The sequence below is a fragment of the Phyllostomus discolor genome, chromosome 11 (genome assembly GCF_004126475.2).
Source record: "Phyllostomus discolor isolate MPI-MPIP mPhyDis1 chromosome 11, mPhyDis1.pri.v3, whole genome shotgun sequence".
Classification (NCBI taxonomy): Eukaryota; Metazoa; Chordata; class Mammalia; order Chiroptera; family Phyllostomidae; genus Phyllostomus; species Phyllostomus discolor.
Genome location: NC_040913.2, coordinates 4,418,337 through 4,445,103, shown reverse-complemented (window position 1 = coordinate 4,445,103; position 26,767 = coordinate 4,418,337). Strand labels below are relative to the sequence as shown.

The following is a 26,767-nucleotide window of genomic DNA, read 5'->3' as shown; positions in this document are numbered from 1 at the left end:
GATAAATTTTAGTGATGACTACAAGACCAGGGGATCAAAACGCAGGGTATCACTTAAATGCAAAGTAATCATGGCATGAGTTCACTTCCCTCTTGGAAATGCAACCAGAGGGGGAAAAAAACAAATTATGTGAGAGATGGCAATTCACATGCGTAATTAATTTGCCCGCGGAATTTGGTGTCTGGTACTTTCTGCCTTTGGAGAACATCATCTCTTTTACATTTTAGCTCATCCAGTCAAGGGGTGTGTGTGTGGGTGTGTGAGAGAGAGAGAGAGAGAGAGAGAGAGAAGAGAGGTGGTGGGGAAAGGGAGGGAAAGAGGGAGAAAAAGAGGGAGAGGGAGGGAGGGGGAAGGAGAGGGAGAGGGAGGGGGAGAAGGAGGGAGAGGGGAAGAGAGAGCATCCCCTCATGTAACGGGGGCTGGACTACAACAAGTCGATGATGCAACCACAGAACTGTGGCTTTGCCAGTTCCTCAATTTCACATCTTAGCTTTTCTTTCTGCCCGAGAAAACCACCAACCGTGTTTGAGAAATAAGCCCCCCTATAGCCTGCAAGAGGGGCAGAGGCAGGCACGGACCTGAAGTTGAGCAAAACTTATTTGAACTCAGTTTTGTGGGCCGCTGTTTACGTCTCTACTTCAACTCCCAGCGAAAACCATCTTCCGTCTTACGCAGACTTTAGAGTACTTATATGTGGCCAGGACTATTTAGTTTAGATATGTGTGCGTGGGTCCACCGCTAAACGGTTTAACTTATTCCTGTCTACCAGTCACAACGATTAGAAACTGTGAACGCCCCTGGACTCAACATATTCTCACCTTCTAAGACCGATGATAACTTTGTAAAGCTCTTGGGGTTAGAGGTCGTGTGCTGTGACCCACGCAGAGGCCCATACATTGGTCTGGAGCTGGACTCCATTGGTAAAAACCAAATACTCAGTCAAGTGAGCAGAGGGGCTATTAACAAATACTGATGATGATGACGATGAGGAATAGACTGTTTAATAAAAGCAATGATACTACAGAGGCATTTCCTTGGGAGGCAGTATGGTTATTGAAGGTCACCTCCAGGGCGTAGGTGTAAATGAGCCCCCTGGTCCGCTGCCTGCTCCCTCCGGGAGGCTGGCTTCCCCTGGGGCTCGGCAGTTAACACGAGGCTGATTCAATGGTGCCAAACCAGAGCGATGAAACATGGGGATGCGCCGCCCAGCCTTCAGGTCTGACAGTAACACCAGGAACTCCCTTGCAGGGTGGTTGAGACGGCGAAACGCACTAATGCGGTTTCAAGGCTCACAATACCCTCAGTTCAAAGCGAGTTGTACGTGAGTGCTGGGTTGGGCAAAGAGTTCGCGTAGTTTTTTCCGTACGATGGCTCCAGCAGTGCTTAGTTGCCTTGAACTTCATTGAAACAATATTGTTAGACTGCATTGCGACAGCTGTCCTATCAGCATGCATTTTAAAAAATGATCAAAATTGGTGGATTTTTGTGTAGCCATGTTAATATTGCAAGAAAATATGCAACGTAATAGGCAAATAAGGCATGTTATGCTTTATTATGTCAAGAATGGTAAAAATGCAACTAAATGCAACACAAAAAAAGATTTGTGCAGGGTGTGGAGAAGATGCTGTGACTGAGTGAACATGTCAAAAAGTGGTTTGTGAAGTTTCTTGGCACTATGGACATTTTGGCCAAATAATGCTTTGCTGTGGGGCTGCCTCGTGCACTGGAAGATGTTTAGCAGCAGCCCCTGCCTCTACCCACTAGAAGCCAGCAGCGGGAGACAGCCGACTTACTCCAAATAGCCAAATCAATAAAGTCATCGGTAAAAATGAAAAATGTGCCTTTTAATTTATGGAAAAAACCACACAAACTTTTTGGCCAGCCCGATCTTAGATGCTATTACTAAGCTGACACACTGGAAGCCTCCTCTCCGCCCCCTGCTGCCTGCGGCGTCTTGCAAGATGGACCAACTAGGAGCCTGCCTGGAACACTGGGTAGTGACTGCAGCCGATAAACTCACACCACGGCACAGGCAATAATAGTGCAAGGAAGCTGAGCAAAGAGGGCACGGAGGGAATCAAGTGGGAGGGGCCGCCTGGGTGCCCAGGGTCGGGGCAGCTGTGGGGAGGCACCCCTAGGAGATGAACATCCAATCAGGTGGCCACATCCTAAGTGCTTCGAAACGAAAACCACGTGAAACAGCAAGCCTTTCGATTTAAGAGGGGCACTGCCATCCGGCAGCATGGGGAAACTCGAAGCTCTTGAAATCTGCTGGCACGGATGCGTTTCATTTACACTACACTGTGGTGCACTCTGATTGATTCTAAGTTTTGTTTCTGCAGGGTTCCATACACAGATGGAATAGCATCATTTCATTGGATGACATCCGTGGGTAGGGCAACTACCAACCAAACAACGCCCCCAAAACCTAGGGAGACAACTAGATTAATCTACATAATGTTACTCTGCTACAAAACCTGCTATCGCGCATGAAGTCCAACGCCTTTAGAGTCTCACTTTTATACACTTTTAACTTCACGACTATAATCTTACAAGAAAATTTCTTATCATTTTCCCTAAGCTCACTTCAAAACTTGCTTGCTCTCTCTCCTGTATGTACAGAGGGGCCTGTACTCTTCAGGTGACACGGAGAAGTTGCTTTGAGTATGTTCTGAGAATAAGCCCAGGTGAGTAAAAGTTAGTGCAAAAATGGTGCTTGGTTCTTTGTCAGCAAAGAAGCCCGTTATCAAGGACTTAGTTTTGATAAGGGTAGCAAAGTGTTAGCTCCCTGAAAGTACTTTGGCTAAAGTGATGAGATTGTAATTTTGCCTGTCTGCAGTGGTCCCCGGGCAGTTTCTTAAATTCTTCAAGTGTCCACCGAGTACTTGGAGGCTAAAATAAAGAGTGCTTCGGCCAGGAGGAAGGATGGTGGGATGCAAAGTATTATTTTACTATTGCATCTCCTTCCGTAGCAGTCCCTGGGAGAGCTCGGTACATATTCAGGTAATAAATTAAATCCAAGAAAAAGTGCCCACGAATATCTAAGGAACTGAAGGAAAAAATACCTGCGACAACTTTGCAATTCAATAAATACCATTAGCACCTACTGTGTGTCGGGAGAGACAGAAGGAGCTTAGGCTGTCAGCAGTTCAGGGCTGGAGAGTAACGTGGGATTAGACCCGCTGCCCTCACTCGAACATGGAAGCCTTCAGCACGCACACACCAAAGACACTTTGTGCAAGAAACGCGGGAGTGGAGTCCAGCAGGAAAAAAAAAACCTCCCTAAGGGCATGCTTCTTAGGCATGAACCTTGACAAATAGCCAGGGGGCTTACAGATAAAGAAGAAAGCAATTGGAGAAACTGTTGCAGCAAAAAAAAAAAAAAAAAAAAAAAAAAAAAAAACAGGCGAAAGCACATAGGACTTCCTGGTGGCGTGCGGTCTCGCGTACCCAGAACCCGGTAAGCGAGGGGCCTGGGAGGCGGCGCGGCAGAAGGAAGTGACAAGAACGAAGATGGGGGAAGTGGTTGAGCAAGTCTGTGGGGGCACACACTTCTTCAGCCAAATGCTGCATTGATTAAAGGAAAATACTTCATCCTACTATTAGATGAAGCCTGCAGTGGTGTCTGTTAATTATAAAGACAAAAGTATTTCTGGGTTTATCGCCATAGTTTTCTTCTTCTTTTCTCTGTCCCTTTCTCCCGTCTCATTCTCTCTCCTTCTGTCTATATGTCTCTCTCTCCCTTCGCCTCTGGTGTGTCTCCCTGCCTCTTACAGCGCTGAGTGCCCAGACTCGCCAGGCAGGCAGCGTCAGAAACGAAAGCCTTCAACTCCCTCCATGTGGGGAGAAAGTGCGCCGGTGCGGAGAGAGGACCTGGGCCAGATGCACAGGCTTGCAGAGGCAGCGTGGAGCCCGGCCACCTGCGGCCCCGCCCCTCCAACTGCCCTGCACCCAGGGGCCGGTTCCCGCAGAGCTCGAAGCCCCCCCCCCCCGCCCCACGTCGGTAAAGAGGACCCAGTGGGGTCGTGCATGGAGGGTGGCTGCGCGTGGTAGTTACAGACGTTCAGTGTTGTTATTCCTCGCCCCACTCGCTCTGGCTCAAATAGACCCCCTTGAAGGGCTTCTGCGTGTTGGCCTCCCCTGCCCCAAAAGGTTTATTAAGAGAATTATAAGTGATGTTAAAACACGAAAATTGTTTCCCAAGTTACCACCTGTTTCAAGGCACCATTTACGAATGAGACACAATGTGAAAGGTGACAAAGCAAAAAAAAAAAAAAAAAAAGCACCCCGGAGGTGGCTCACGATATGTCCCCACAGGCCCCACCCCACGCCCCGCCGCCATGCTTGTCTGCAGGGCAAGACCAGAAGGTTCTCTGACGCTGTGGCGGGGAGCGGGAATGGAGGGGAATAGATCATTCAAACACACCAGGTGGCTGCGTTAACAAGCCAAGTTGGATTTCAATCGAGAGACTGTTTACTTTTCTGAGTTAACTTTTTCATGCTGCCCTTGACTCCCTCTCAGGGCAAGGAGAATGCCGACACACCCCTGTACCCTCATTTACTCGATTCTCAGAAACATTTCTGCCCACAACCACACCCAGCGTATCTTGAAATGCGTTCCTTCAGAGGGCTCAAGTTGCCTCTCCCAATTCTGCACTGTTTTTCAAGTGAGATGTGGGGGGCGATATTGATGACCACCTTTTGCAACGTCCAGAAATTCACATTTATACATGCACGTGGTTACCCTCATTCAAAGTGGCCCGTGCAGGCATTCCTTCCGCGATTTGACTGACCAGAAACCAGTTAGGAGAAACTTATATAAAGTTAAAGTCTAAACGTGTGCTGATAAAACACCTCTGTTTAATGATTTTTTTAAAAAGTTGTCCTGAGGGAATGATTTTAGAAAATAAGTTGCTACACTTGATTTAAAAAAAAAACTGGGTTTTGCGAAGTGGGCTGACGTAGGAATCCACTTCCAGTCTGAGTGGCCTTGATGCTTCTCACGTGTCGTGATCATGATTAAATACAGGCTGATGCTACAAGATCTGAAAAGTCTGTGTTTCAACCGAGTTCCCGGAATAAATACCCCCTCTCGACTTCATAAGAATTTCTATGGTAGACAGAAAACTCCCATCCAAAATTTCACAGTCATTTGTGTGGTCATAAGCATAACAAATAGCTCAGAAAAATCTACGAAAAAGGACAATTAAGGGACGCCAATGGCTTTTATTTTGAGAGCGTAAATGAGAAGAGGTGCCCTCTAATTCCATGTGGTTGTTGAGCACACCCATTAAAAACTGCTGGCACCAGAATCACTCAAATGACCAGTAATACACGAGCGTGTGACTCGAGATGTTAACGTAGCCACTAAAGGATTGTTGAGATTTTTTTTTTAGAAATATAGAACCACCAGAGCTAAAATTAAACCACCCCCATTAGGCACAACCTAAATGATCAATATGTACTTTCCTGAAAACCGTTTAAAGTAGATAAAATCACAGTCAACAGCCTCCCTGAAATGAAGCCATACACATAAATCACAACACGGTTTAGTTTAAAAAGAAAACAAATCACAGTGTTGGGGGGTGATCCCAGTGGCCAACTGGAGAAGCCACCCCGAGAGTGGAGGGGTCCCCCCTGGAGCCACAGCCACAGGAGGTGGCCACGGCAGCACTGCCGAGCCATTTAACGGTGGCAGGGCCCCCCAAGGGCACAGGTGACAGGTGCCCAGCACTCTAGCCCTCTCAAGACGAAAACCTACAGCCCACAGGCACAGAGCCACCCAGCAAACACAGCACCTGAATGACTTGGAAATGACAGAAAGACCCAGAAAATTTACCTCGCAGGAAAACCGTCGTCAGGGGCGCTGGCCTGTCACCAGAAACTCCTTTCCTTCTGATTTGCAGAACTTTGTCAACCCAAGTGTGTGGTCACAAGGCAGGAAGTGACTAAAGTGACAAATCATCAGCCAAGAAAGAAATAGATTTTGTCTTTATAAGGACATTTTACTTAAAGTTTTTTTCTTGTCTCCTCCCCAACAGAAATCACCTGACCGAACAGGTCGCACTGAAATGTAGAAGGCTCTTACCACTTCCTCTTCATAAGCATATTTCTCTTCCTTCCCCCTTTTGTTTTTTCTCCTCCTCCTCCTCTAGCCGGGGTGAGTCCCAGCGCTACTTCAACCTGCCTGATCTCAGATAACACGCGGAGGCCAGCCAAGCAGCTACCTGGCCTTCTCCCTGACTCCAGCTGTGAATGCACACCCGGGCTTCTGGCTGCTTACAACGGAGATCCACAAATTATTCACTTCCAGCGAAGAAGCCCAGGGAAAAGGGGGCAGCGCGCCTGAAACAAACTAAAAGGGGTGTCCTCACGCCAGCCCACCCCAGCCTAGACCAAACCTCTTGTAAGAGTCTCCAAACAATGACCTTACTGGTGCGAACAGAACAGAGTGACCTTTTGAAGGAGGAGGGCCAGAAACTCAAGGTCGCTATATTATTTACTCATTCTTTTATTTATAGAACCACCATCGGCGGAGGATCTCTTTAACCCAATTACCGATGTCAATTATTTACACGTTTCCTATGGAGGGCAGCGGGGCATGGCTTGGGCAGCCGCTGCGTGAACCGGGCAGCTACAGTCCTTCACATGGACCGGGTTTATGTTTCGAAGGCTCATTTCATAAGATGAGCCATTGAATAAAAAAGCTCTGTCTCATGCCCAAACCCCTGATGCTTGTCTTGAGGTCAGAAGTCCATCTTCAAATGTGAGTGTTTAAGAGCTCAGAGCCCAGCCGTGGTGGCGGAGGATGTGAGGGCCCCGAGTCTTGTGGACCGGATGTGAGGCGTGGCCTCCATGTGGCCTGGAGACCCTGTGGCCCCTGCAGCCAGTCTGCTGGGGAGGGACCAGGACGCGCAGCTGTGCGGCAGCCCTGATCGGGAGGGGAGAGGCTTGTGACCTTTCCACTGGCTTCTGTCTCCACTGGGGGCCTGCAGCCCGGCCACGGGCACTCTGGGCGGGGGACTGCTTTCGTACTTCTCCTGCTTCTTCGATTTCTCCTCCAGATCGGTCCTGCTTCTGACCTCAAACGTTAAGCCAAGCCAAGCTGTTCTGGGTGTTGTCGTCCGTTAGCTGGGGGTGGGCAGCTCCTCAGGCAGAAGCCCACAGGGCCCCTCCCAGGCGCCCACCCCGGGGACGCGTGGAGGACTAGGAAGAGACGGCAGAGACTGGCCCCTTCCAGAAGTGGTTCACCGCACACAGAACGGTCAGCCCTCTGCGCCTCCCCAGGGAAGCCGTGCTCGAACGCTGTTTTCTCTGTGGCTTTACTCCTCCCCAGGAAGAGGTTGCAGAGGGGTTTCCAAAAGCACCTAAGTTCTTTGGGGACACCAGAGAAACACCCACGCACTGCTGTGATGGGACTGGATACGTGACTTGGTCTCGGGTGGCGTCCACATGGGTGGAGGCGGTCATCACTCAGGGCTCCACGGACAATGTCTCGATGGTCTTTGGATTAAAAAAAAAAATGTGTCCACTGACTGTGGATCTCCTTAAAAAATAAATAAACAAATGTGGACCCAAGGCCTGTACAGGGAGGAGCCACTGGTCCTCGCCGCTGGGTGAGACTGCACGTGGGTGCCTACCTGCAGGGCCCGGTGACTCAGACAGGACGCAGTCACTGCCCTGAAGGAGCGCGGGGTCCGGCAGAGGAGGGAGGGGAAACGGGCAGTGGGACAAAGTGCAGGTCCGGCCGGGGCTGACTACTGAAGGTGGTGAAACACAGGCATGAGCGTGGCTGGTTTGGGTCAAAGGCGACCGAGGGTTTTAGATGACAGATTTCAGATGACGTCTAGATGGCAGGAGAGGAAAGACGCCACCCCGAGGTGCTGCCCCCACCCACCGGGTGGGGGGAGTCTTTCTGCCGGAGTGCCAGCTCAGCTCTGGCTCCACACCGCCGCCACCGCCGCCACCTCGCCCACATCCTGCACCACGCCCTCCGGCTTCATCTTCTTCGCTGCAGCCGCTGCCGCTGGTGGCAGAGGTCTGCCCAGAGGCTGATGACCGTGTGGGCCTCAGCACCGGGCTTCTACAGGGAAGGGAAGCTCCCTACCGTCAGGGTTCAGAATCACTGGGGCATCGTGATGATGGACTGAGGACCAATGTGTGGTTTTAGTATTATTTCTGTCTTCTCTGCAGACCGTGCTCGCCTGAGGACCCACCCCCACAGCGCCCCTCTCCCAGCTCCGGGCCCCACTCTCCACACGCCCCCACTGCCCCCTCTGCCCCTGCTGCACCAGCGGCTACTGTGCTTCCCTCCCTGCCCACCGTCTCCCCCACGTCACCCTCCCGCTGCTGCTCGGACACCCAGTGCCCCGGCCCCAGCCCCACATCTGCTACTGCCCTCCCAGAAACACAGACTCGCAGGCCATGCATTCAAGCGGCTTGCCTCCAAATTCCTTCTCGGAAGCACTTGTGTTTGATTCCATGAGTTACCGAGAACAGGGGTTCTCAGCCCTGGGTCCGTGGACCCCTAAAATGTATGTATGATTTGGGGTGTATGAGCTTTCTTTCTGGGTCTATCGTATTTGTTCATCAACATATTAAAGTGACCCCGGAGTTCTTGCCCCAGTCTCCTGCTCCCTCTCCTGCATCCGTCCCTGGCCCCCGATTCCTGCCCCTTGGTTATCAGGATGATCAAGGCGTCTGGCCTGAGCTTCCTTATCGAGCCGCCTCTGCCCTCACAAGATCTGTCATTTCCTCCTCTCCTTCAGTCTTGAAGGAGGAGGTCTTCCATCTCCCCCAGGTCCACGGTTCCCCCTTATAATCTTAACCTTCTGTCTTCTGCTCCTTCAGATGCCTTGTTCCCTCCATGATCTCATATTTTTCTAGAACCTGTCATCTCTCATGCTCCCGCAACTTCCCCTTCATCTGCTCATGGGATTTATACAGAGGAAAAGTACTTCTGCTTCATGCTACTGCTTACCCTCCAGCACCCCAGGGGCCCGCAGGGACCGTGGCTGAGAGGAGCACAGCCCCTGCCTTTGTGGACAGTCCGCCGTGGTCAAGGACACAGACAAGCGGTCCTCAGAGCCACGGCGGAGGTGCAGTGCCCGTGGGGACAGACGCACACTGCGCCAGTGCAGACCTGGGCTCTGGGAGGCGTGCCCAGGAGGGTGCCCAGGAGGGCGCCCGTGGGGGGTTACGAGGAAAGAGGCCGAGCCCACTGCGGGGCTACAGCCCAGCTCCACGGCTGCACCAGTTGTGGGACCTTGGGCGAAGCGCCGAAGGTCCCCGGCCTCAGTCTCCTCGCCTAGAAAACGGAGTGAAGTGCAGTGTCTACTCCATGCAGTTGCTGTGACGGGGAAGTGAACGGGTGCAGGTGGGAAACCCCAAAGAGTGCCCGGCACGGAGTAAGTGCCATGCGCACGTTCATTTGCGTTTCAGTATTTACCCCAGGTGCGGGGCCAGGCCCTTCACACACCTTCGTGCATCGATTCCTCACAACAACACTATGATTCAGGGGTTTTTTCCCTTTGATTTTAGAACAAGAGTGTGATTCTCATACCATAAAATTCACTGTTCAAAACTGAGTGGGGTTTGGTACATCGACAGAATCGGGGACAAGGATGACACTACGTGATTATAGAGTATGTTCACCTTCCCCAGGAGGAACCTTCTACCCATCCACAGCTACTCCCCCACTCACAGCTACTCCCCACTCACAGCTACTCCCCCACTGCCAGCTACTAATCTGTTTGGTCTCCTGTTTGGTCTCCCCTGCAGATGCACCTGTTATGAACATCTCCGACAACATGTGGTCTCCCGTGACTAGCTTCTTTTCCTTAAGCAGACTGTTCTCAAGGCTCATCCATGTTGTCGCAGGTGCCAGTGCTTTTTCCCACAGAGGGAGAATATTCCATCGTAGGCGCAGTGTGGACCACAGTTCATCCATCCACTCATGCGTCGCCAGGCATGTGTTTCTCCTCTTTGGGTTGTAAATAATGTTGCCATTCATGTTTGTGTACATGCTTCTGTGTGGGTGTGTGTTTTCTGTAGTTTTTGTATCCCTGTTATACATGCACACGGCTTTAGAAGGCACCCACCGCCTTGAGGCTCAGGTGAGGCACACCGGGACACGCCCCCTCTACCTCCAAGTCCCGGTCCCCAGAAAGGGCTGTCCTCAAGTTCTCGCTGTTTCTCTGGCTGCTCCACATTTTCAGATGCTATGCTTATGCTTCGTTGGTTGTTCAGGATCAGGTTTCTTTTCTGCTTTTTTTTTTTTTAACTTCACACTCTGCCTACGTGCACGCACCAACCCTCCCACCATCCTCTAAAGCAGGTTACTGCGTCTGTCCAGTTCAATTTACGTTCAGCTTTTGCAAGGACTGCGTGTGTACACACTGCTGAGTTGTAACGGGCACAGCACATACATTTACATTTTATTATTGCAGCTTTTCACCCTGGCTGGGTTTCTATGCACCTACCACTAATTCTGTATCAAACACTCCAACGGAAGTACACTTTGTAAAAATTAAGAAATGAATTCATTTCTCCCTTTTTTCTTCTCCTTTTGGAGGGGTCCCTCCCACAGTCCTTCATCCTCCCGCCAGGCCCCGCTGCCCAAAAGCCACCTAGAAACTTCCCCTCAGCATCACCCTGGGAACCCCCTTCTGCTCCCTCCACGCGGGCCCTCCTGCCCCTGGACCACACCGCTGCAACTTCCTCGGCCCACTTCCCTGTGAGGAGCAAGCGCACCCTCCAGCAGGTTTCTGGGGAAGGCTTCTTAGGACGTAACGGTTTCGAGACAGTTGAAAACTGGAAACCTATACAGTCTTGGACGTCCATTCTGGAGATCATTTCTCTCGAAATTCCGAAAGAATTGTTCCAGTATGTTGTAGCTTCCAGGGTTGCTGCTGAGAGGTCTGGTGCCCTCCTGTTTTATGGCCCTTTGCATGTCATTTTGAAAAATTTCTAGAAACAGTTAGAATTTTCTCTTTATGCTTGGCAGTCTGCAATTTTGTTTGTCTTTGGGTAAGTCTGTTTTCCACCATTGGGCTAGGGATTCGGGGATCTCTTCATCCAGAAAATGAAACATTTCAGTTCTGGGAGTCAGAGTTTCTCTCTCTCACCCTGCCCCCTGCCCCTTCTCTCTGTTTTCTGTTTTCTCTTTCCTCGGGATTCAATTTATTTGTTGGGCCTTCGGCACTGATTCCACAATTTTCCTCCTGTTTTCTGCCTCTTGGCCTTCCTGTTCAGGATTTTCTACTTCTTCTTCAAAACTTCTACTGGACGTTCTATTTCTACTATCATTTTAATAGCCAAAACCTCTTTCTCCCTGAGTCTTCCTTGTAAAAAAAATCTTTATTATATATTTTCTCCATTACCATTTAATCTCCTTATGCCCCCCTCCCCTCGGCAGTCAGTCCTCCTTTTCTTACGGCACGGTGGGGGGCAGCGTGAGGTGAGAAAGACCCCTCTACTCTTTACGTAAACTTTGCGCTGGTCCCCGTTTCTCAGCCCCACCTGGCACCCCTGCCTTCCGCGGGACATGCCATGGCCCAGGGTTCTGAGCATGGCCGAGCATCCAAACTGGTGTGATTGGAACTGCTTCTTGTTGGCCTCTCTCGTTACAGGCTCGGGGGTCCACGTTGCTGTGCGTCCTCAGGCACGTTCCACGCTCCATCGACTCTACAGCCTTCGACATTCTGCTGACGTCACTCGTCTCCTGGCGCCTCAAGGGCTCCAGGTCTCCCCCGCTAGCCTGGGAGTCCCGGGAAGAGAGGGCTCTCCTTGTTGTGTTACTTCTGAGCACTGTCCCTGGCATATCAATACAATTTGTTGAATATCCCCAACACCATTTGTTAAAGACACTGTCTTTACCCCATTATATATTTGCCTCCTTTGTCACAGATTAATTGACCATACAGGTGTAAGTTTATTGCCGGGCTCTCTCCATTGATTTCTGTGTCTGTCTTTAGATCAGTACCATGCTGTTTTGATTACTATAGCCTTGTAGCTATAGTTTACATATAGTTTGATATCTAGGTAGCATGACAGAATGGAGGTTCCTCAAAACATTAAAACTAGAACTACCATATGACCCAACAATCCCACTTCTGGGTGTGTATCCAGAGAAATCCAAAACACTAATTCAAAAAGATATATGCACCCCTATGTTGACTGCAACATTATTTACAATGGCCAAGATATGGAAGCAACCATGGATAGATGACTAGACAAAGAAGAAGTGGTGTATATACAAAATGGAATATTACTTGGCCGTAAAAAGAATGAAACCTTACCATTTACAAAAACATGGATGGACCTAGAGGTTATTATGCTAAGTGAAATAAGTCAGGCAGGTGAAGACAAATGTATAAGATTTCACTGATACGTAGAATCTAGTAAACAAAGTAAATGAACACACAAAACAGAAAAGACTCTTGGATTCAGGGAATGCACTGATGGTTGCCAGAGGGGAGGGGCTGGGTGAAAAAGCTGAGGGAATTAAGAAGCACACATTGGCAGGTACAAGATATTCACAGAGATGTAAAGCAAAGCATAGGGAGTATGGTCGACAGTACTGTGATGTCGTGGTGCACCATGTGTGGTGCCCGGCGGATACTTGACTTACCAGGGGATTACTTTGTAAGTGATACAAATGTCTAACCACTTTGCTACAGGCCTGAACCTAATGTAACAGTAAATGCCAACTGTGTGTGTTGAATAAATGAACGAAGGGGACTAAGCTGCGACTTTTGAGGGACCAGATGAAAAGGAAAGGCAGAAACGTACTCTGAACACCAGGGAACAGCATGTGCAAAGGATCAGGGGTGAGGGAAAGCAAGCACACGGAGAGCCAGGCAAAGCCGACCACCCCTTGTGCAGAGTACAAGGGAAGGGGGGTGTAAGGATGCGGGAGGGGAGCACAGAAAAAGAAAAAAAAAGAGAGAAAAGGCTGGAGACGTCAGCAGAGACCAGATCGCGTGGGTCTCGGAGCTGTGGTTAGGAATCTGGACTTCAGTCTGAAAGCCCCGGGGCAGGGCTGGGAGGAGGACGTGACTGTCTCAGAGCCTGTACTCATTCCCTCGGGGCTGCTGTAACAAAGGGCCGCACAGAGCGTTCTTTAAACTAAGTTTATGAAACATAAATGTGGGGCCTCGTGGTTCTGCAGGCTACAGGCTGGACTCAAAACCAGGACGTCAGCAGGGTCAGTTCCTTCTGAGGGCTGAGAGGGACAGTCCCTTCCATTCCTGTCCCCTGGCTTCTGGTGCTTTGCTGGCTTCTGGTGGACACTTGGCTGTATCCCCCATTCATAAGGAGACGGCCATAGAGGATGAGGGCCCACCCCAATGAGCCCATTTCACTCTGATCATCTGCAAACACCCTCTGTCTCAATAAGGTAACACGCACGGGAACTGGGATTAGCACTTCAGTATCTTCTGAGGGCAATGCCATTCATGACAGGGACTTCGGCAGAAAGTGACACAATCAGGCTGCATTTTACCTGAAAAACCCTACTTCCGAAGAGCCATGAGATGGCGAGGGTGGGAACGGGGAGGGGAGGGTGAGGATCAGACCCTCCCAGATGCCTCTGCCTTCAGAGCCATAGAAGGTGAGGATGAGCGGTGGTGGGATGGAGAGACGTGGGCAGATGGATGCAGGGGACCCCTGGCATAGCAAGGGACACGGGGGAGCTGACCGAAGACCAGGGAAGACAAGGACTGACTACAGCAGGAGGAGGAGTCTGCGATGCTGGCCTCATTTCTGCCTGGAAACTGGGTGTGCCATCCAATGAGACGGGCTGTACCCTCCAAATGCGGAACCGAGTTTGCAGAAGAGGCGTGATGAGTGTAGGAAACGCCACCTCATTTCCCCGGTTCCCACACCGGCTCCTTCATGGGGCCGTTCTTCTCGTCGCTCTTCTGGAGCCGTGACCGAAACGCCTGGGCTCAGTCTTCAGTGCCCTTGCCTTTCTGCAACCTTTCACAGACAGCCGTCCTTCCTCTTCTCCCACTCTTGTCTTCAGAAGCAGAAGGAACTGTTTTATTTTGAACTCCTGCTGTCATATTAAATACCTAAAACGGAAGTCACCATTCCTGTGATGCATACACCGCCACATGCCGTCCCGGGCTTCCTGAGCGCAGCCGGGAGCGCACGGCTGGCCCGGGGCTGCTGGAGAACTCCCAGCCTCCGGGTCTTCTCTCCATCCCACACGTGGTCACAGTGGCCCCTACTGTCCCTTCATAGTCTTTCTCCATGCTCTGCTTTCTAGGCCTCTTCTGCATTGTTGAACCCTGATTACTATACCCCTGGGCTTTGGATCGGATTCATGATTCTCTGCTCCCTACCTCACTGCTCCTAAATCCATCCTGCACACAGCCGCCACGTGAGTCGTCACCCAGCTACACTTCCCACTGATCTCCTGCTCACCAGTCGTCTGAGATCACTCACCACTTCCAGGACAGTATCCAAAGTGTGCCTTGATTCACCTTCCAAGCTTCATTCGAACAACATAAGTCCTTTGGCATTTTTGAGCTGGCCTGTTAGACCCTCTAACACACCTACACACTTCTCGTTACACCTATCAGAATCTCGAGATCTCTCTCGTTGCTGGCTCTCCCCACCCCCCAGTTCTGTGAGTCTGAATCATTCTCCCAGGATCAAGCTACCTCCCTTGAGGATCCCAGTGCAAAACCAGAATGAGCACTCCTTTGTTCGTAAAGGATTAAGAATTTTTAGATGGTGCCAGCACAGCACTAGGCCAAGTGTAGAGACCTTTTGAGCCCACAACCTGTGACACTGCACGGGTCACACATGCTTGAAGCTGGCTCTGATCAAGAATCCTCCCTTCAATCCTGAGAAAAAAAGAACAATTCTGGAGGTGTGATCCACCCTGATCTCAAACTACACTCCAAAATTATAGTAATCAAAACAGTATGGTATTGGCAGGAAACCAGACACACAGACCAACAGAATTGAAATAAACCCAACACATATATAGGCAACTAAGTTACAAGAAAGAAACCAAGAATATACAATGAAAAGTCTCTTTAATAAATGGTGTTAGAAAAACCGGACAGCCATCATCAATACAGCATGGCACTGGCATAAAAACAGACACACAGACCAATGGAACAGAGTAAAGAGCCCAGAAATAAACCCACACCCATGTGGTCATCGGTAGGTGACAAAGGAGGCAGGAACAATGAGGCAAAGACAGTCTGTTCAATACACGATATTTAAAAAATGGAGGGATACACACAAAAAATAAAATTAGACTGCCTTCTTATAACATATACAAGAATAAATTCAAAATAGATTAAAATAAGCCCTGGCTGGCATAGCTCAGTGGGTTGAGCATGGGCTGCAAACCAAAGCATCGCAGGTTCAATTCCCAGTCAGGGTACATGCCTGGGTTGCAGGCCATGACCCCCAGCAACCACATATTGATGTTTCTCTCTCTTTCTCTCTCTCTCCCTCCCTTCCCTCTCTAAAAATAAATAAATAAAATCTTATTAAAAACACACACACACACAAAAACACACAAAAAACACACACAAAAAATACATTAAAACAGATTAAAAAAGAACAGGACAGCTATATGTAAAAGAATGAAATTAGACCACTAATTTCACTTATGTCATACCCAGAAATTAACTCAACATGGATTAAAGACTGGAGTGCAAGACCTTAATAAAACACAGAAAAGAGGGGCTCCCTTCTCTTTGCCAGATGGGGTGTTGACCGACTCATGAGTTGTTGAAGAAGGCCAATTAGATTTTGAAATTTAAGGTAAAATAAATCACAAAAATAAAACACACACATTAAGGCTCTGGACACTGGTCTTAGAGGTGCCTTTGTAGATCTGACTCCGAGGGGAAGGGAAACGGAAGCAAACTCTCCCAACCGAGAGCTTCCAACCAGCAAAGGAAACTATCGCCACGACCGAGAGGCAACCAACTGAGTGGAAGAAGAATTTTGCAAATGATACCTCCAGTAAGGGGTTAATCTTCAAAATCTGTAAGAACTCATACAATTGAACAACAACAAACGCAAACAATTAAATTAAAAGTCAGGCAGAGGCACGCCCTGGCTAGCGTAGCTCAGTGGATTGAGCGTGGGCTGGGAACCAAAGTGTCGCAGGTTCGATTCCCAGCCAGGGCACATGCCTGGGTTGCAGGCCATGGCCCCCAGCAACCGCACATTAATGTTTCTCTCTCTCTCTCTCTCTCTCTCTCTCTCTTTCTCCCTCCTTTCCCTCTCTAAAGATGGATACATAAAATCTTAAAAAAAAAAGTCAGGCAGAGGCTCTGAAGAGTCATTTTCCAAGAAGGACACACAGACACATGAAAAGGCGCAACTAGCTTTTAGAAAACTGCACATCAAACCCACCATGAAGGGGTCCCAGCCCCCCGCCAGCACCCCCAGGCCAAGCTCCCCATGCCCGGAAGAGAAGCCTCCGCAGACTCTGACTATGAAAACCAGTGGGCGTTGTGGCTGAGCCAAGCAGAGGGAGGCTCAAGCCCCAGGCAGTCCTCTTAAAGGGCCCGCACGTGGGTTTACTCAGGGAGGGGCAGCTTTCTCTCCGGCAGAAGTGCCGGCAGAGGCTATGCCTTTGCAGAACCCTCCCCTCGCTGAGCCTGCACCTGCAGGCTGGCACCGAGTCTGCGTCTCCACTAACCTGGATACACCTTTTGCCCCTCCCTGGGGATTCCATGAGATTGCACCCCAACCAAACGGCTGGCCCCCCAAGTCATTTCTGGCAGCTGTTCCATACAAATGTCTTATCTCTGCTGAGGCTATGAACTTTCCTAAAATCTCTCCAAGGCTTACAAACCTGAAATGAGTAGCACCCGGCTTCAGCATGCCCTGCACCGCTGGCCAAGTGGATCCTTCCAAGTTTAGCCCTAGAGGCAACCAACCTCAGCTCACGGCGTAGCCTCTCCAGGACACCTCCGAGCCCAGCGCGAGCAGCAACCCCTGCAGATCACTTTGCACCTCACACCAGGCGGTCCGGGGCCAGGCCCAGACAGCGGCTGACCTTGGCCTGCATCAGAGCCCCTCCGAAAAAGCCCCAGATCCAACATACCTGATGACGAGCTTCAGACCACACCGGAGCGGCCCACGGCCACCTCCACAAACCACATCCAGCGGGAGGGGACTCGGCGGGCACCAGAGCCCCGCTAAAGTGCATCCTGCTCCGTGAGGTCCGCACAGGCACTCACTCCCCTTCACTGTGGCCACGGCCAGTTCTCATGGCCAGCCCCTCTGTGGGTCCACTCCTCCCGCTGATGCGCCAACAGCGATCAAGGCTCAGGTACAACTGGACGGCACACACAACCTACTCGGGGAGCACTGGGCTCAGGTGACCGGGAGACTACACCGCTGGACCCCACCTGAGGAGCCCTGAGCCCAGAGCAGGAGACACGGCAGCCCTGCCTCATGCAGAGAAACACGCCCAGCACGGTGGCCGACATGGGGAGACGAAGCAACACAGCCCCCGTGAAAGAACGGAACCAGGCTCCAGACGAAGAACTAAACAAAAGGGAGACACGCACTTGACTGGTGGCAGAGCTCAAGTCACGGGTGATAAGGCTGCTCCGTGACCTCAGGGCAAGAGTGGCTGAACTCAGCGTGAACTTGAACAGAGAGATAAAAATGTGCTAGTGAAGAGAGAAAACATAAAAAGAACGAGTCAGGGATGAAGACTACACTCCCAGAAACAAGAGGGACAGATGGACGGTGTCCCTGCTGCCGCCCCACAGGGACGGACGGAGGCCACTGCTGTGCAATGCCAGCGTCACCACCCCTGCCCGCAGCCGTGTAACCCGTCACCATGTAACAAAGGCTGAGCCTCCCTGGTATTGCCAGGTGGATTATAAAAAGAAGGGGGCTGTTCATAGCTGCAAATACTATTTTCATAAGATGCCAAGTCCGTAAAAATGTACCCCTGCAATATTTCTTAGTCGTAAAAAGTTGAATTCAGCACACTACGCTATGCAGGCTCTGACCATTTCAAAAGTAGAGAATTTGTGTACCTTTAGTTTAGAGCAACCCCCTAGACATGCAGTGACGTTTGATAACCCATTTACACGAACAGCCCTCACAGCAGACGCAGGCTGGTGGGAATGTGCGCCACTCACCTGCACTTCCCATGCTGGAATCAACGTTCCCTGCACTTTCGCCAGCAGCCGGCTGCCGCAGCTGCTGACACAGTGTCTTAGATGCTCCTGGCCGGCCGCCCCGGACACAGATGCAAAAGCCAAGGTTTTAAAATAAGCAAATAGAAAACAAAACATGACAAGGAGTGCGAATCAAATATGGAAAGTCATAGGCCTTTTAAAAACACAAACGTAAAAATACGAAGGAGAAAAGAAACAATCAGGAAAATAATTCAGGAGCATGGTGCTTGGGAGAAGCACGGGACACGGAATTAGAACTTAGAGAAAAGTCTGGATTCCTGCAGGTTAGAGGATCTTGTGTGAGGAAGGTGTTTTTACTTTCCTCGGCTGAACTGATATGTAAATTGGAGAGCGTGCTACTTGTATCACAGGTTTACTTTGGAGAATAAATGAGATACGCCCTGGCTGGTGTGGCTCAGTGGACTGAGCACTGGCCTGCCAACAGAAAGGTCACTGGTTCGATTCCCCGTCAGGCCCGTGCCTGGGTTGTGGGCCAGGTCCCCAGCTGGGGACATGTGAGAAGCAACCCATCACTGTCTCTCTCACACATCGATGTTTCTCTCCTTTTCTTTCTCCCTCCTTTCCCCTCTCTCGAAAAGTAAATAAAATCTTTTTAAAAAGAGAGAGAATAAATGAGATAATATATGCTCACACTTCACAATGGTCTTAACGCCAAATTTTATTGACCCTGAATTTGTCAACTGTGACATATAACATACCTAGATTTTTCAGTACGACAGTTCAAATTCTTTCATTCAGTCCACCTCTTTATTAAGATTCAACTGGAATTTATTGGCACTTACTCGTGCCCCGGGCCAGGTGCCTTAGCGACACCATGTTTAACACTTGCAGCAAGCCCACGATGCAGGTAGCATGCGCTCTATTTTAAGAAAACGGAGGCCCAGATGACAAGTTTTTGTTTTTCCTGTGTATCTGCAGCTGCAGTATGAAAATACGTCTGGCCAAGTTCTCCATTTTTTAAATAGATGTATGAATCAGCCGCCAGTCTCTGTGTACCGGGCCAAAGGACAGTCGGCTGAGCTGCGGCGAATGAATCCCTACGCCGGCTTCCTAATTCCAGCCTCCTAATCCCTGACGCTCACTCATCAGGCACGAGCTTCTTGTGTGTGAGGAAGTGCCGAGGAAGACACAAAACACACACAGGTGGAGAGCATCCCGGGGGCCGCACGCAGGGCAGAGCCAGTGACGATACAGATCGGTTTGGATCACTCTGTTGGCAGGGAAACAGGATGGGCTGGGCTGGGCAGCGGCGGGAAGTGAGAAGGGTTAGCAAGCCCTGCCCGGGGACAGGGGTGGTGGCGGTCACTGCCAGGCCTGGGACAGAGAAACAGAAGACCCTCTCCGGAGCTTGACGCGCGGGAGAGGAGACATGAGAAAGATGAGTCAGGGGCGACGGAGGTTAATTACGTAAGGGGTTCTGGGGAGGGAGATGTCCTGCGTAGACACATAGGGCATTTGGGAAAGAGGAGGACGCACCGCCGTGACCTTGAGGCATCGGGGCGAGGGTGAGGGAGAGCTGGCCCGTGCACGGTGCAGACTGCGGAACCCCGCTGCAGCGGCAGGCAGGAGACCAGAGGCAGATGGAGCTGTCGGACAGCGCCTACGCTGGGGGGCAGCACTTGGAAGCTAAGGGGCCGAAGTTCAAGGACTGGCCTGACATGAAGAAGGGGCCGACTTAGATTTTTGACGTGAACTACAATACAATAGATTTACATGATACATTAAATTTTAGATGAGTTTTAGATTATGTTAGATAATACAGAAATATATTTTACCCCAGTTTTTTTTTTCTGTACCCAAGAAAGTTCAAGCAGCAATAAAGGAGAAGGCACGGGTCTTCTCCAAGTTCTGCCCGCTTTGAGAAGAATCGCATTCGGGGAAAAGGAACCGTGGTTAACACTGAAGTCCCTTGAGCCGGACGGGTGGTGTTTATTATAATGGGGACATAGGCACGAGTGTGTGAGAAGGCTTGCACCAGCCAGTGTCAGGGACCCCAACACCCTACAGCGATCAGCACGCCCGAACTCACCCGTTCGCTATTCCCCTCGCTCACCCTGCTTTCCGCAAGGCACTCGGCCGGCGGGGGAGGACACAGCGGTGGGTGGTAAGACTCCTGCGGAGTTCACGGGCCGGCCCAGGACTGCGTGCTCCCCACCTCTTTGCTTCCCACCCAGACTAACCGGGACTGAGCCTCAGTGACGTTTCCCATTCTCCTTTGGCTGTGTACTATGGACAGAGGGAGGCTGCGTGCTCGTTCGTCAGCAACTGGAGGTCTCCTTTTAGAGGAATGATACGGCAGCTAGGGAAGGTGATAAATACATGCCCGGGGGGTCACACGGTTTAACTGGAGGGCTGCCTGTTACCCCCCCAGGGGGCGCTCTCAGTCGCCTACAGCATGAGGGGTTCGCCCTACAAAGAGCGCCCTGTCCTCAATGAACTGCCCTCAATGAACCCCAGGAAGAGGAATGAGACACGGGAGGGAGGAGGGTGCTTTGCCACCCGATCTCCCTTCTCATTGCTCTTTCCTATTTAAAGCAAGAGATGATGGTTAAATAAAAAAGTAAAATAAAATTCTTTTTTTAAAATTAAGAATCAAGTAAGAAACAAGCACCAGAATGAATGAAGGATGGATTCTCCAACGCTGCTTTTGGTACTGGATTTGCTGAAGCCACCGAGTTTACAAATTGTCACATTATAGGTGTCCAGAGGCAGAAAACCAGGCTTCAGAACGAGTATACCATGTCTGCCTGCCCTGACGTGGTAGGTGGCATAAGCGGGCTCACACGGTTGTTTAAATCTCCAGGCCACATTCCTGCCTGGGGTGTGAGTCCATCTCAAATGCCCACGAGGACCAGGCAGGTAGCTCAACTGCCTGCAACAAGCCCAGTGTAAGGGGCAGGGACTCCGGCACACGGGGACATCTGTCTTGTCCAAAGGGAACAGCAGAAGGAATGCAGGTGCCATTGTTTAAGAGAAACCAGATATCTGGATTTCCATGTGAACTCCCCCGATTTTTTTAGAAATTGGCAATGCGTTGAAAAAATTTTAATCCTCACCCGTGGATATGTTTTATTGATTTTAGAAAGAGAGGAAGGAGGTGGGGGAAGAGAGAGAGAGACATTAATATGTGAGATAAACATTGTTTTCTTCCCATATGCGCCCTGACTGGGGGTTGAACTCACAACATAAGTATGTGCCCTGACTGGGGATCGAACCTGCAACCTTTATGGAGTACGGAACAACGCTCCAACCAACTGACCCACCCAGTACAGCCAAGGCTGTACTGGCAATGAATTTTAAAAGCTTAAGTGTCAGGTTGGCTGCCCTGTAACTGATTCATCCAGAGGTGTCGCTAGTTGACACCTTCCAGGTGGTGGCACGTCTGCCGTGTGTGTGTGTGTGTGTGTGTGTGTGCAGAAACGTGGAAGGTACTGTGGGCTTCGAGCATGACGGACCTCAGCACGTGCAAGCAGAGCAAACAGGCACACAAGAATGCTGGAGGCACACTGTTACAATGGAGATGATTTAAAAACTTAAAAATTGTGCAAAAATAATGTTACTGGTGCCTGTGGGGTGACTGGTTTGATAAGAAGAATGATACTGAATGGTTGACAAATCACACAAAATGTGATTTGAAACAGCCTGACTTACGCAATGGTTATCTTCATGGTCCTCATCGGCTAAAAACAGGGGGAGGTATTTGGCATGGTAAATATTGGAGGCCTAATGTTAATTCAGAAGAGAGCTAGGAATTTGTGTAATTAGCATATCACGGTGAATTGCTGCTTAAAGATGTTGCAAGGCATGAATGATTCCATTGGTTCAAAGCCTGTTTTACCCAAGTTTGTGGGAGGTCCAAGTCCAGATTCATCCATCCATGCAACAAATATTTATTACCCAGCCTAGTACTAGGCAATCAAATAGATTTCTAAATACCTATACCCCCAGATTGGTACATGTGAAAAAATATAAACACACGTAGTTACTGCTAATCGATCAATAGTCCATAAATGAAAATTGGCAATAGAGCCATCCAGCCTACATACTGAAAGAGCCTTAAGAGTGAGGAAACTGGGGTTCACAGAGCTCAGCCAACTGGGGCTCGATCGTCCTGATTTAGTCCTAGGTCAGCTTTAGACACACTGGAAGTTGATGACGCCGATGATGACAATCCCAAGCTATCCTCTCGGATCCTCCTGTGGGAACGCAGGCTGGAGCGATCCCGGAGTGACTGCGTGAGGACAGTTCTTCTACACCCTTCATAACCACACACTCAGGAAATGCACCCGTTCTCTTTAAAGCCACACTGCAGACCAACCACTGCACAGGGCAGCTTGCTGTTTCGGAGACAGGGTCCCGGGTCCACCTGTGCCTGGGGCTCGGTGACTTCCCTTCCCTGCGGACCCCCTCAGAAGGCAGCCCCTTCTTTCTTCCCAGGGAGAAACGTGCCTTTTCTCTCTTCCCAGGGAGAAAGTGCCTCTGGAGGGTGGTGTGAAGTTTCCAAAGGTCAGAGATCATGTGGGGGACGGTCTGAAGGTCAAGCAGGAGGAAAAGTCCTCGTTTCCATTTCAGCCAGAACCGCCCCCTCCTCCCCCTCCCCCGGGGTTCCTTCATCCTCCAGCCAGAAAACGTCAGTATAACTCATAAGGAAAATTTTGACCTCTTAAAAGCCACACCTCCTCCGCTGTAGGAGATCTGAATGCATTCGATGCTCTGGGACTTCTGCACCTCGCAGAAAACATTTCTCTGTGACAATGACTTTCTTCCCACTGAAAATAAGCACGTGTAAGGGACATACATGTGTGAAGACACACCCAGGGCCGGGTCTAGTCCTCAGGTGCGGGTCCAAAACTCACAGCTGCCTGCTTCACCGCAGCTGGTCTTGGCTGCTCCCAGCACAGGATTAGCGAAACCGGCCCTTCTGGTTTCTAAGGAAATACTTTCCACCAAGCCCAGGGTGGCCAGCTGGGTTTGTCATGCCCAAGGTTCCACTCTTAATCATGGTGGTCTGTCGTTTCAGCTCCTCACTGATCAGGGGCACCTCCCTCTTTCCTTCAAGAGGGACCTCAAGTGGCTCACAACTGTGCCCTAAAAATAACCAAGCCCTTGACGCACATGACTTCTTTCGGTCCTCACAGTACCCCGAGTTAGGTCCCGTTGTACCCAACGGTACAGGTGAGAAAACCACAGGGGCTCACGGAGGCTGAGCGGGTGGTCCAAGGGCCCAGAGCTAGCAAGCGGCAGGGAAGGACCTGAAGACGCCCAAGCTGCACTATGCGGTGATGCCTTTGATTGACATCTGATGCAGATACTAGAGTTTTTGGTGAACATGAGCATCGTGGAGTAAGATTAAGTATAAAATCGACACTTAGAACAGCACCTTCCAGCACTGACAGCTCTTCACTCACAGCCAACCCGACGTTAAGGAAACAATTATTTCTACCTTTTCTTTTTCGTGGACACAATCACATAATATGCTCAGATATCTAGTATCAGTTGGGTGCAGAGTCAAACTTTAGTAAGATCGCTGGAGCTAAGGAAATATAAAATTGTTTCCGGGTATTTGGGGTAGTGAGAATAGGCAACACTAGTCTAGTAAAGGAGCATGAGAAAACATTAACATTGTTAAAAAAGAAAACCCTCAACAGTTATAATTATAAATAAGAAAAGCCTCTGAAAATGATTTAGAATTTCACTGCAATGTCTAAAATGATAAAACCTCAAATGAATCTTTGTAAGTTGTTTTAATAGTTTAAAGTTTAGCACCTAGCAAAGTACCTGACGCACAGTTGGTCTGCAATAAAATCATTCTGGAATGAGAGACTGAACTCATGAATATGCTTTTAAAAGCAGATAGAAATTTGTCTTTCTATTATGTTTGGAAGTTTTTTTTTTTTTTTAAATCTATGACGCAGGTTGCATGACATTTCCTTGACAGTAACAATTTCTTTTGAAAAGGAATCCCAGGATCATTCTCTAGGTCAAACAAAGGAGAGGAAATAATTATCATCTTGAAAGACAAAAAGAAATAACTAAATAACTGGCAAAAAAAATAAGAACAGAAACAAAGCTTTTTGTCTTTGCAGTGAGGTATGAGAGGTAAAAGAAAAGCAACTTCAAATTATACTTCATAACTTTTAAGAAAATATAAAACTGATTTTATGCAGTGGAGTGAAATACACAAAATAAAAGCACACATTTTTGCTTTCCTGCTGGTGAAAAAAGTGAAGACACATAATTAAACAATCAGGTAAAGTTAGTCCAAGAAAAGAGCTCTTTCTCAAAAGCATTTTAGTATCCTGGGTTATTGTGGGGACTCAAAAGTTTACCCAGTGTACAGTCAAAAAGAACTACTTAATACAAAAAAAAGAACTTCTAAAAACTAATATGAGCATCAAAACACAAACTACTCCAGCTATTTCCTTAACGGACAATTCAGATGAAATCTACACTGACTAAACTGCTTTGTAAATCTCTGTCCTGTTTTAAAACAAGCAAGCAAGCAAGCAAGCAAGCAAGCAAACCAACAGGAGGAGTGCGGCATGGAAAACAGGGAAGGTGTCCAGCAACAATTTCTACGCCGTTCCAACAGGGCTGTGTCCTTTCACCGGCTGTGAATCTGAGATGCCCCAGTTACTCCCCATTATTCAGGAAAAACCAGAGTGTTACTTGCAGGGTGCCCGGGGCTGCTGTTACATGAGGCTTTTACCTTATTTGAGCCACACAGTACAAACAAAAACACAGACCCTATGTCCTTGGCCCTGTTACCCCGGCCTCCTTAATGCAAGCTGCTAAAGACTGGAAGTGTTGTGGTTCGGTTTGACAAAACCAATTACGTGGTTCTGCCAAACTGCAGAGCTAATGGGATAAATAAATGGGCTGTAATGCGCATTGGGTAAAGTACACCCTTGAAATCAAAGAGAGAACTGTATTATTTAAAGAGACAAGATGATTTTTTAAGGGGAAAAGGACATTGAGGTAGTAATATTTGCAAAAGTAATAAACTGCATTAAAATAATAAAGCAATCCATATGGGATGTGACCTGTGCCTTCCAAATCCAATCTTCCTTTGTACGTCATTCCCATAGAGGCGGCATGTTAATTGTGTTAGAATAACTGGCACACACATATAAAACACACCAAGCCATGGATTTTCATAATAACTATCTCACTGGTCTAAAAGGAGTAATAAGTAAAGCCTGTCGCCTGACTCCATGTGTGACAAAGCATTTAAAAACGACAATCAGTAAGCCTTGATTTCTGACTCTGCAATACTAAACCTAAGTTTTAAAGGCCAACCACCCATCAGTCAGACTGAATCCCAGTAGTTCTTTCTAGTGACCAGTAGTTCTGTTCATAAGGAAGAGCACAGGCACCTGACTCAACTTACTTATTGCAACATACACGTTTTTATGCTTAAAAATATAAACATTTTTCACACTTTCAAAATAGGCACCACAAATATTACTTGAGGCAAAACCCAGCTATCAGACGTGCCTTTTGCCAGCATTTTTGTCTGTCTGAGAAGCTGATCAAGCTATGAAGTAAACACAGGCAAAGCGGAACAGATCCCAAACCTGCGGAGGCGGGGGGATGGGAACACTGTGACGGTACAAGGAACTCACAGGCTCATATGCTCAAGGAGAAGAATGTGTGTAACACTTCCCAGAGTCTGATGAAATACTTTTTCACTTCTTCGTTGACTGTTTTAAAATATATGCATGCTCTTAAGGAGAAAAAGGAAGGCTCGGTTAGGGAGTAAATTTTGAAAGATCCCAAAATCTCTACAGAAGTCTCTCGTCTTTCAACATCTGCTTCTGAAGTCTCAACACTTGTACTTAAAAAAAAAAAAAGTCCTGGAAGGAAGCTCCATCTACTTTAACTTTCTGAGTCGGGTGCACACATACCTAGTTAGTTCTCTCAAGCGCTTTCTCCCTCCAGTCTCCAGAGAAACATGCACAGCCATGCAACACACGCGATGTATTGATCATTGCACCCACACGTGGTACAGGTCCATCAACACCACAACAGAAGAGACACGTCACAGAACAGACGACTACGACAGTGAGAAATGGGTTTCTTTTCAAGCCCCGCTCCGATCCTTAATTCCCCTCTTCCTACACAATTCCTTCTTATCCAGGAACTTTAAAAGGGTCAGAATGACAAAACAGTCTGAATTAAAGGAAGAGAAAGAAAACACAGTGTTGGATTTTCCGGGGACACTGCCAAATCAGCAACCAGAGCGGCCACGCGCAAGCGCCCCCCTGAAGAAGGCAGGCTCAGATCCTGGATACCCGAGTTACGCACGGTGTAATGGAGACAAGTAAATAAGTAACAGCGGTCACTGCCATTAAGAATAAAATAGTAATAACGATTGTCACCACGGGGTTCCGTACAGCAGCTGCACGTGGAGCCGGCTTGTCCTCCAGTTCCCACCGCCCGCAGCCTCCACCGCCCGCAGCCTCCACTACCCGCTGCCTCCCTGGCAGCCCCGCATCTGCCCGGAGCACCGCGCTTTGGGGCGGGGCCGACTCGCAGCACCCGGTTGGCACGCACCCCGCCCC

The 26,767-nt window shown here is 49.2% G+C and overlaps 1 protein-coding gene across 4 annotated transcripts in view; it reads right to left on the bottom strand.

Annotated features, from left to right (window-relative positions):
* Positions 1 to 26,683, bottom strand: part of LCP1 (lymphocyte cytosolic protein 1) — a 69,997-nt gene extending 43,314 nt beyond the window's left edge. Inside the window, exons 1-2 of one of the 4 annotated variants that reach the window (XM_028527023.2) lie at positions 26,600 to 26,683; positions 5,840 to 5,948 (exon numbers count right to left, since the gene is read on the bottom strand). The gene's annotated coding sequence lies outside the window, so the exon portion shown is untranslated. Of the gene's footprint in view, positions 1 to 5,839; positions 5,949 to 23,646; positions 23,846 to 26,110; positions 26,542 to 26,599 lie in introns of those variants that run through there. The other 3 variants (XM_036011209.1, XM_036011208.1, XM_036011210.1) reach the window with 3 other exon arrangements.
* Between the last annotated feature and the right edge of the window lie 84 nt (positions 26,684 to 26,767).